The sequence below is a fragment of the Coturnix japonica genome, chromosome 27 (genome assembly GCF_054131305.1).
Source record: "Coturnix japonica strain WE chromosome 27, WE-NBRP24, whole genome shotgun sequence".
In the NCBI taxonomy this organism is placed as follows: Eukaryota; Metazoa; Chordata; class Aves; order Galliformes; family Phasianidae; genus Coturnix; species Coturnix japonica.
The window spans coordinates 3,453,965-3,463,557 of record NC_140689.1 but is presented as its reverse complement, the minus strand read 5'-3'; the positions used below and the strand labels follow the sequence as shown (position 1 = coordinate 3,463,557).

At 44.6% G+C, this 9,593-nt stretch overlaps 1 long non-coding RNA gene across 1 annotated transcript; it reads left to right on the top strand.

Moving 5' to 3' along the window:
• Positions 1-916: 916 nt before the first annotated feature.
• On the top strand, positions 917-3,333 carry LOC146756357 (uncharacterized). The gene is made up of 3 exons (XR_014937425.1): positions 917-1,030; positions 2,553-2,671; positions 3,235-3,333. It is a non-coding gene; the product is annotated as an uncharacterized LOC146756357 (long non-coding RNA).
• The last annotated feature ends 6,260 nt before the right edge of the window (positions 3,334-9,593 follow it).

Sequence of the window (9,593 nt, the reverse complement as noted above, 5' to 3'; positions counted from 1 at the left end):
CTCTCGTCAACTGGAACCCAGACTTTGGAGGACAGAGCTCTCGGCACCTCGAGCAGCGCAGGCCGAGATCTGCCCGGAGAAGGAGAGCCGAGATGGGCCCCTGCTGCTGTTCCTGCTCCCGCAGGGGCTGCCTGCAGGCAGCGGGTCCAGCAGCCGGCCCCCAGGCGGCTGCAGCCAGGGGACCCCGGCCTCCCAAGCGCCGAAGGAGAAACCGCAGCCGACGCCGAGCTCGAGCCTCTCACAGCCGGCCAATGCGTGCTGCAGCAGCTTGGGGAATGAACCAGCCTCTGGACCCGTCCCTGCTGCCACCAAACAGCGACTGGAGCCCTGGAGACATTTCTACTTCCTTGTCGTTCACCGCTTCATCTTACATGGGAGACAGCTTGCCACACAACCCAGCGCTGCAGGAACTTCCCTGGCGCCCAAGAGAGCAAGAGGAGCGTGCTCCTGAGGCCGGCCTGCTTTTCCACTCCTTATCGCTCACGGTGAACATACAGCATGATGCCAGTGATGCCAGAGGAGTGGGAGCCTTGGGAGGACCCGCAGCGCCCATCTTTCACCAGCTCTGTCTGGGTAGAGGAAGGCTGCTGGCTGCGCACCGATGAAGATGACAGTGATGAAGATGACGAGTGAGCGCCCTGCAGTGGGGTCATGTCGGCGCCCGCATAGTGGCCCGAGGTGGTAGTGGATAGACCGATAGTTATAAGGACAGGTTGTTTCAATAATAAATCGTTTCAGTTGTCACTTCAGTTTGGTCATTCAGTCCTTTCCTTGAGGGCGAGATCTCAGATGCGATTTTAATTTTGTCAGTGAAAATGTGCAAGGCTTTGGCTTGGTTGAACGAGGTGTACTCCCGCAGGGAACTCATCCCGATACTTCCATCACCCGCCCCTCATCCCGCCCCGCTCGGCCCTGGCTCCGCCCGGCTCCCCGGGCCGCGGCTGCGCGGAGGGCGGTGTGAGCGGGGAGCGCGTCCCGTGCCGAGCCGACAGCCGCCCCATGGCCGTGCCGCCATGCTGCCCAACACTGGGTAAGGCGACCTGGGCTTTCCTCCTTCCTTCGGCGGGGCCGCGAGCTCCGAGCCAAAGGAGCTGCCAGGGCAGAGCTGGGGCCGGGGCCGGAGCCGGAGCCGGGGCCGGGGCCGGGGCCGGGGCTGGGGCAGGGCGGAGGGACAGACGCGTGCTCCGCAGCCCCTTGAGGGCGATGGGACGCGGGGTGGAGGCCGCGGCCGGGCACGGTGGCCCCGGAGCGGCTGGGTCGGACCCGGAGTCCCGCTCGGTGCTGTTTGCTCACGGGCCGAGCTGTGTGCACGTCCGGAGGGCAAAGTGCGGCTGTGGGTGTGCTGTGGAATCTGAATTGAGTGACTGCTGCGGCGTTATTTCTGCGCTGCTAATGAACGGGGACATACGTTGACCTTATTCGTTCCCGTGTGTTGCAAGCAGTAGTCATGAGATCCTGTACGAGTGCAGAAAGCGCCCACGGTGCAGCCTGTGGGCTGCCCTGGTTGCGGCCGTGCCTGCTGCAAAAGGAGCCCACCTGCATGATTCTAACTCCCTGAACCTGTCCAGTTAACATTTCTCTTACCCCTTAGGCTGTTCAACCATCCAGACTATTATGTATTTACTTGGATACAAAAGTATTTTGAGAGATGGTAATGAAAGCCTTGCTAATGTGAATGGTGTCAGCTGTTATCACTTTGGCCTCAAATCCTTTCATTCTATCACAGAAGTCAATCAGGTTCACCAGGCTTGATTTTACCTACTGAGATTGATGATGCATTGGAACATGCTGCCCAGGGAAGTGGTGAAGTCACCATCCCTGGTGATGTTCAGGAAGGGTTTAGATGTGGCACTGAAGGACATGGTTTAGTGGCCATAGTGGGGATGGGTTGAAGGTTGGACTATATTGTCTTTTCCAACCTTCCAAGTTCTAAGATTACCTCTCATCTATGGCTAGTTTCTCATGTCCTGGTAAACCATGTTCCTAAGCAAGGCACTACCAGTGTCTGCTCTCACTGAATCACCCATGCCACTCAGCAACGCCTTTCCCTTGTTCATGCTCTTCCTACCCACATTATAGCAGATAAACAAGTTGCCACTGGCTTCCCTTGCAAGTCTCAGCTGCAGGTGAACTTTGGTTCTCCTCACACTGTGCTGATATGCTCATGCAATATTCCCAGTTCGTTTTTATCTCACTGGTGCTTCCACTCTGTGTGACACCTTTGTACACAGGGGCTCAGTCACAAGTCGTTTGCACAGCTGTGTCAGCCTGCTGGTTGGTTGGACAGACTTGTGGGGATTTATTGGGTTAAATGCAGTTACTTGCAAACTGAGTTTTACTGTGAAAGCCTTAAGGAAAATCATGGTCATTTTTGAAAATCTGATTTTTAGCTCTTGTCTTTGGCACCCTGCATTGGGATTGTGATCCTGGACTTTGCCTTTACAGCGTGTTGAGCTACTGGTCCTCTGTGTTCAGAGGGCCAAAAGAATTAAATTACAGAGAGCTGCACTGAGTATCAAAACGTTAGAATTGGTTGGTTTTGTTGTTTTTAGAAGTCACTCCTTTTCTGCTTTTGGAGAATGCAGCAGTTCTGTTGTGGGCAGCCTTGGATTATTGTACAAAAAGTCTTCAGTGGTGGTGAAAGGCTTATATTTCCAAGAAGGTTCTGCAGGTAAGAGTTAAGAGTTTTTCATAGGATTTCTTAATACTACACCATGTTTTCTATTCCCAATAGAGATAGGAAGGCAAAATCTTTTTTTCTCTATGCTTCCACATTTGATTTGATAGCGATAAAGCTCATTGCTGTCTTTTTAAATAGAAATTATCTTTGAGGAGTGAAGGAGGCCCCAATTGCGTCTTTGGGCTAGAACATATGTTGCTCATCTTAAACCTGTGGATTATCTTTTAAACTTCAACACTTGGAACATGGTTAAACTCCTCTTGCAGGTCCATGTTCCTTCTCTGCAACATCCCCTTCTCAGAGTATACAAAAAGGATTTACAACGTGCTTTATTCCTTTTTTTTTTCCCTCCCCAATTCAATACTCATGTAAAAGGGTCAGTTTGTATCTGAAGGGGGTGGTAGGAGCTGGGAGAGTTTCTGTACTCTAGGAAGATGATGCTTTGACCCCAGAAAGTTGATTTTTCCGTGACTTACATCCTTCAAAAGTAAAATTCTATGTGTAGACTAAATATGTATCCTACTAAATATGGGATTTTTGTGTGCTTTTTGTAGCCTACACAATTTGTAAATATGGCATGTCCATGTGTGTCTTGGGAATGGCAGAAGAATTTAAAGGAGAAGTTGCTGTCAATGCTTTATGGCCTAAAACAGGTGATTATTTTGAATTGTTGTGTTTTGTCCTATACAGGTGGTCTTATTTAGGACTGATTCAGAACACCGAGCACTTCTGTGTATTTTTTTTGTGATCAAAGATGTTGTGTGGGTATTGGCTTTCTTTCCTAGTTCTCACTGTTGCCTTCCTATTTTCACTTAAACTTGCCTTCAGCCTGAGCACATTCTGCTTTTTCTCCTGTCTTGTCACTGCTCCTTTCAACATGACTCAAACTTTGGTTTGCACACCATCCCTGAGTAGTATTGGACATTTATGTCAATATTTAGAATCCCCAGCTAGTTAGATTGCCAGGAAATAGATGAAGCTGACAAGATATGTACCTCTGTAGATGTAAAAAAAAAAAAAGTTTTGGCTGAGTGGGAAATCAATTGCTTCTTCACACAACCATCCAACACTTCTTGCAAGTCACAGCACATTGAAGGGCCGCATAGCAGAAAAATAACTTGGTGTGCCCATCTTATACTAGCTCCAGTTTATTGTCCATGGGTCAGTGAGGACCAGAGCTGCTGTTGAAGGTTTGGTAGCTGCTGAACAAAGAGACCAGTGTCTTGAAAGCATTAGAAGCAGCAAGTGAGCTTTCAAAATTTGTATGTATCAGTGTTTCCTTGATGAAAACTGTTCATGTTCTGAAGTATAAAAGTTTGTAATGTTCAGTCTAGGAAGAAAAATGTTGTTTTGAAAGGTTTATCTGCCAAAACAAAAGTTAACTACTTTAGAGAGTGAGAGAGGTGACTTCTGTAGTATCTACATTACAATTACAAAGTTTTTAATTTAAAGAACATCATATATATGTGATCAGCTTCAATGCTGGAGATTAACCCTGTGCTAGTATGGTTCTATTGGTTCATCCAGCTCCTTGAAACAAGAAAATATGCTGATAGTGAGATGTTATGAGCTCTCGATTTAACTAAAAGTGAAAGAGGTAGCCTGCCAAAAGGATGTAAGAGTGTGAATGAGTAGTAGAGGTACTGCAGGGTCAAAGTGGAAGATGCTGTATGTATGAATTAATGGAAAACCAGCAGCACTTTGTATGAAATAGATGGAAGGATGTGCAGATTGCAGGACAGTAGATGGTTTTTCATATCAGTCTTTGCCCATAGTTTTGCTATATTTAGAACAATAATAATTGGCTGTAATGTGAAAGTAGAGGAGCATAAGCCAGGAAAAGTTTGAGTTTGTGCTATTGGGTTTCTCATCTTTAACTTAGAGTCACTTTGTTATCTCACAAGTTATTGTGGGGCTAAAATTGAGATTTTCAGTATGGTAATGGCTGCAGAAAATGTTAATTGCTGATGCACATTCACTTTGAGAAAGATAGTTGTCCTGTTAGTTTTTCATGTCCTGAATAAAGCCAGAGGAAGTCTTTGTGTGGAAAGTATTGATAGAAGCATTGAATACTATGAATATTACAAGGAGTTCTTCCCTTTATTCCTCTTTTGGTTCCTTTAATACTTTTCAAGTAAGGGAATCTTTACACTTTGAGGATTGTTTGCTGGTTGACCATTCTTCGCTGGTTGATGGTATTTCACAGTTTAGTCTTCTCATGATTTACTTTCATGTGAGAGGAGAATAAAGTTTATGCATTTGCCAAAGAGATGAGTATGTGATGTCATTAGTGTTAAACTTGTAATTTCCTGTCCTCTGAATTTTCCAGCCATACATACAGCTGCTATGGATATGCTGGGAGGATCCGGAATAGAGAAGCAGTGCAGAAAAACTGACATAATTGCAGATGCTGCATATTGCATTTTAACAAAGCCGAAAACTTTCACTGGAAACTTCATTATTGATGAAGTTCTACTGAGAGAAGAAGGCGTTAAGGATTTTGATGTCTATGCAATTGCACCAGGTAAAAGAGATCTTTAAAATGAGAAGTTTGCGAAGGAAGGAAGGAAGGCCATATGGGGAATATGCATATATTCCTTTGACTCAGTCAAAAGATGCTTTGCCTCACGTTTGAGAATGTGGATTCTGGGAAAGCACATAATAGTCCACTGAGGCTCTAATAATCAATGCCTATATAAATATATATATATATTTAAAACCCATTAGCAAAAAGAAAATAGACCTGCACCACAAGCGCATGTATTACTATTTACCAAATAGTGAGATAGTGTTTCTTCATCTTCAGATGTTTCTGACTGAATTTGTAAGAGGCTTCTGGGTCTGATTTTAAATGTACCAGAACCTAAACATGTCACCTCGTCTTCTTTCAACCTGTAGTTCATTTACTGGTAAATTGAGGTGCTGTTGCCTTCAGAATGGATTCCTGTTTGTGCTGTTCACCCTTACTTGGGCTTACTGTTATTGTTCAACTCCCCTTTAGGTCACCCCCTGATGCCTGACTTCTTCTTGGATGCTGAAACTGACATGACAGCCACATAATCAGAAGGCCGTGGAAGGGCAACCTCTGCATGTACATGTCGATTATTTGTGATGATAATGAATGCCTCCTCTATTTCAAGTTACTTTTGGACTACATTCAAGCTATGTGGCAAAATCTCTTGTATTTGGGCTGTTTGATTTATGGAAGTGACTTTAGTGTCTGCAACTTTCACAGTTCATAATCAGCACCTTGTTTTGAACAACCTTTTTGCTTTTTACCACCAGAGTTAAGTGGTATGAAGATTATGAGTAAATATTGCTGTAAAAAAATCACAAGCAATCAGCATATTTTGCAGGAGTGTTACATCTTTCTTGCAGTGTGAGAACTTGAGAAGCTTCTATTCCTACATGAAGTTCTCACAGTCGTACATGATGTGAATGTCTACAAGATGAAATAGAGAAGTTGTTTTTTTACAAAAGCATCAGGTTCACTTTTTCAGAATAGTGATGTTTCTATTGGAGGGCAAATAGGAATACTGGATATGTTTTATAGGAGTGCCAAAACAAATATAGGAAAGAAAGAGGCTAAGTTTGAAAAGAGCCCAGTTCCCTTGAAAATACTATTTGTGAGTGCGCACTTAGACTTTTCTGCCAGGAACTGATACTGCCAACTGCCCAGATCTCCAACACAGTAGCAATTCACTGAGTAGAATAATTATTTCCTGATACACTGACCTTCTGCATGGCTTTTAGGGGCTGCTAAGCATTACATGCCTTATAAATTGCAAATGCTCTTTCTTAATGTTAAATGAGCACATTCACTGCAGTGTAGAAAGTTGCTGATTAAAGTAGTGAATTGATTCACACCTTAGAAGCTTTTGCAGAAGAACTGCTGAAAACATATATATTCTTAGAAAGATAAGTGAGATAGAGCGTTCCAGCATTTTACAGAGAATCCATCTGTTTCTTTTAGGTGCTTCACAGGCATCAGGTGGAGCCAAGCTTAATAAAGAATCAGCTTCAGCGGGGCCTGTTGCAGAAACATTCAGAGTTATTCAGGGAGAACTCAATAAAGAAATAGCGAAATCCACGCAGGGCGTCTTTCAGTTTGAATTGTCAGGTAAGACCATCACTTGTAAAATTCTCAAATGCTCACTTTTCTAGCAAGAGTCAGTCTGTATTTTCACATGTAAATACTTGTCTTTTATAACTGGTCTAGGAACAGGGACATCTTTGGGTGTGCTCTATAAGATGCTGCCTTTCAGAGCCAACTTCAGCACATGTGGGATTTACCCTGCTGCTGTTGTCACAGGGAGATGCTTTCTGCATCAGCAGCATGTGCTGCTCTTTTGGGGACTGTGGTGTGTTTTCGTGGTGTTTCATTTCTGCTGTGTCACCCTGCTGGCCGTGCTGCACAGGGTCAGCATGGTAGTTCTGTTCCAAACCCCTGCTGCCTCCAGCTCCACCAGCAGCCACTGCCTTGTCCCCTGACACTGTGGCACTGTGGGGCATCTGCTGGGGCTGACCTTGTCTGCACAGAGAGCGCGGGGCAGCTTCTGGCACAGCACCTCCAGCACGTCTAGCACGAAGATGGGAGAGAAAAGCAGGCGGGGGTAGCAAAGGGCAGGGCACATCAGTCCTTGTGGTGCTGCCACAGGTTCTCCCTGTTCCACTCAGGTGATGAAGGAGGCACTTGGTACCTTGACCTGAAAACCAGCAGTGGGAGTGCTGGGTTTGGGAAGCCTCCTGCAGCAGCTGATGTTGTGATGAGCATGTCGAGTGGCGACTTTGTGAAGATGTTCACTGGTGAGTAACAAACGGGTTTGGCAGAACTGAGGCAGCTACTGGTGGCAGGAAACATCTTGCTGATGGATGAGCTGACAGGCTCACCTCTCTTTGTGGTCTTGGAATTGGATGAGCTGTAGCTGGAAGTGCATGGCCTTTAAATTCCCTTCCAACGTAAGTCACTCTGTGAGTCCATGATTTTATAATAAAAATATCTACTGCTTTGTTCAGTAGCTATTGAACTTTTCAGAGCGTAGCTTCAGAAAGCATCCAGTCAATCTGTTGAACCTCTTTTCTGATGCTTTTACAGTAGAACTTGGTAGCAAAGTAACTACTATATGATATCGCAATCTCCAGTTCCTTTCCTTTTCCTGATGATTCTGTGTCTTCTTTTTAGGTAAACTAAAGCCAACCATGGCCTTCATGTCAGGAAAATTAAGGATTAAAGGTAACATGGCACTAACATTGAAGCTAGAGAAGATGCTGACACAGTTTAATGCTAAACTGTGAGGGAGAAGCTGTACCAGCAGAACATCCAGCCTTCCTTTTATAATAGCAATGCTACATTTTAAAACGATAATCTACTTTTTTCTCTTTTTTTTGTGTGTGTAACAACTGTGGATAAAATGCTGATCTGTTAGAGAAGATCTAATTTAGTTTTATTAAGACTGAAAGGTGTTTGTGATTAAACAATTCCTTCTTGAGAATACTTCTATTATGTAACTGGTGTTTTCCTTTCTTACACTCCTTTGGAGCAATGCAACACACCTGAAGTGGGTTTTCTTTTACATATTTGCTTGCATGCGTGCATGTCCCATAAGAAGTCTGGGAGGAGCAAATATCACCTTGCAGATCTTCACACAAACACACCCCCAGCCCAGACTGCCACAAACAAGGTAATCCCTCCCACAGCACCTGCGTGCAGCACCAGAAGGTTTAAACTACAACATGTTTACAGGCACATCACCTTCCCTCTTTAGCATGGAAAGAATGGAAACTCATGAGAAAAAGCACAAATGCTCTCTAAGTGGACAAGAGCACAGATCCTCCTCCTGGTTCAAGAGCACGTGCAAAGCCAGAGGTAGCAACCTCACAGTGTTGCCAACAGAACTGCTCAAAATGTAGGGCATTTTACTCCTAAGTATGTAGAGAATATTTCAAGACTTAGAATTTATTTTCTAACTCGTGCAATGGTCAAATAGTTTATAGTCTTCAAAGCCTGTGCTCAAACAAAATTATTTGTGCTGTAAAGGTTCCATCCCTGTTGAATTCTGGTAATAATACAGAGAATGTTGAATTCACTTATGCACTCTGCAGTCCCAGCGCCATGAAAAACATGAAGGAAGTTTCCTTTTGAGGTGACAGCTTGCCTGTGGCTGTGTGGTTGTTCCCATACTTGGCTACATTATGCAATACTGTATGTGTAATGCTGGTTGCAGCAGTGCAATCAGGAAGTATGCCTTAGGATTGCCAGGGCTGTTACATCTGGAAGGAGATGTAAGCAGATGTGGCTTGTTCTCATCTAGATAACATGAAGAGTATTGAGGGGATAGTGCAAGAAAAAGAATCTTTCAAAAGCAGTCAAACAAGTGCTTTGCTGCATGACCTGAAAGGGTGATGGTACCAGATTGTCTTGGTGTGAGCACATGGTAAGATTTTTGTGTTAATAACTAAAGACCGTTAGATACGCTGCTGTTCTCTGAGCTGAATAAACATCAGCTGGCGGTACCTCATGTATGAGCAGAGGATGGGTGAGAAGGTGGTGTGTTTGGAAACTGGGGGTGGCTGGGATCTAGAAGATGCAGAGTGAGCTGACAAAAGGTAAAGGTTGAAAACAAAATGGGAAAAGAGTTTTGCCAGTTCCTCAGCCGGTGACCCTCCTGAGAACTGAGAGTGGGGAAAAATTAATCAGATGAAATTCCAGCTCCCTGCCTTGAAGACTGACAAAGATTTTAGAGGCACATGTTCATGTTGGACTACACCTCTTTTCCCCTATGAATAAAAAACCTTGCTGCCTCAAGAAACAGGGCACCTTACCCTTCTTTGATCCAGTCTTGCTCAGATCTGGAGGAGCTGGAGAGAGCTGCAGCATAAGTATTCACATATAGTAGTACTGTTAAGCACAACC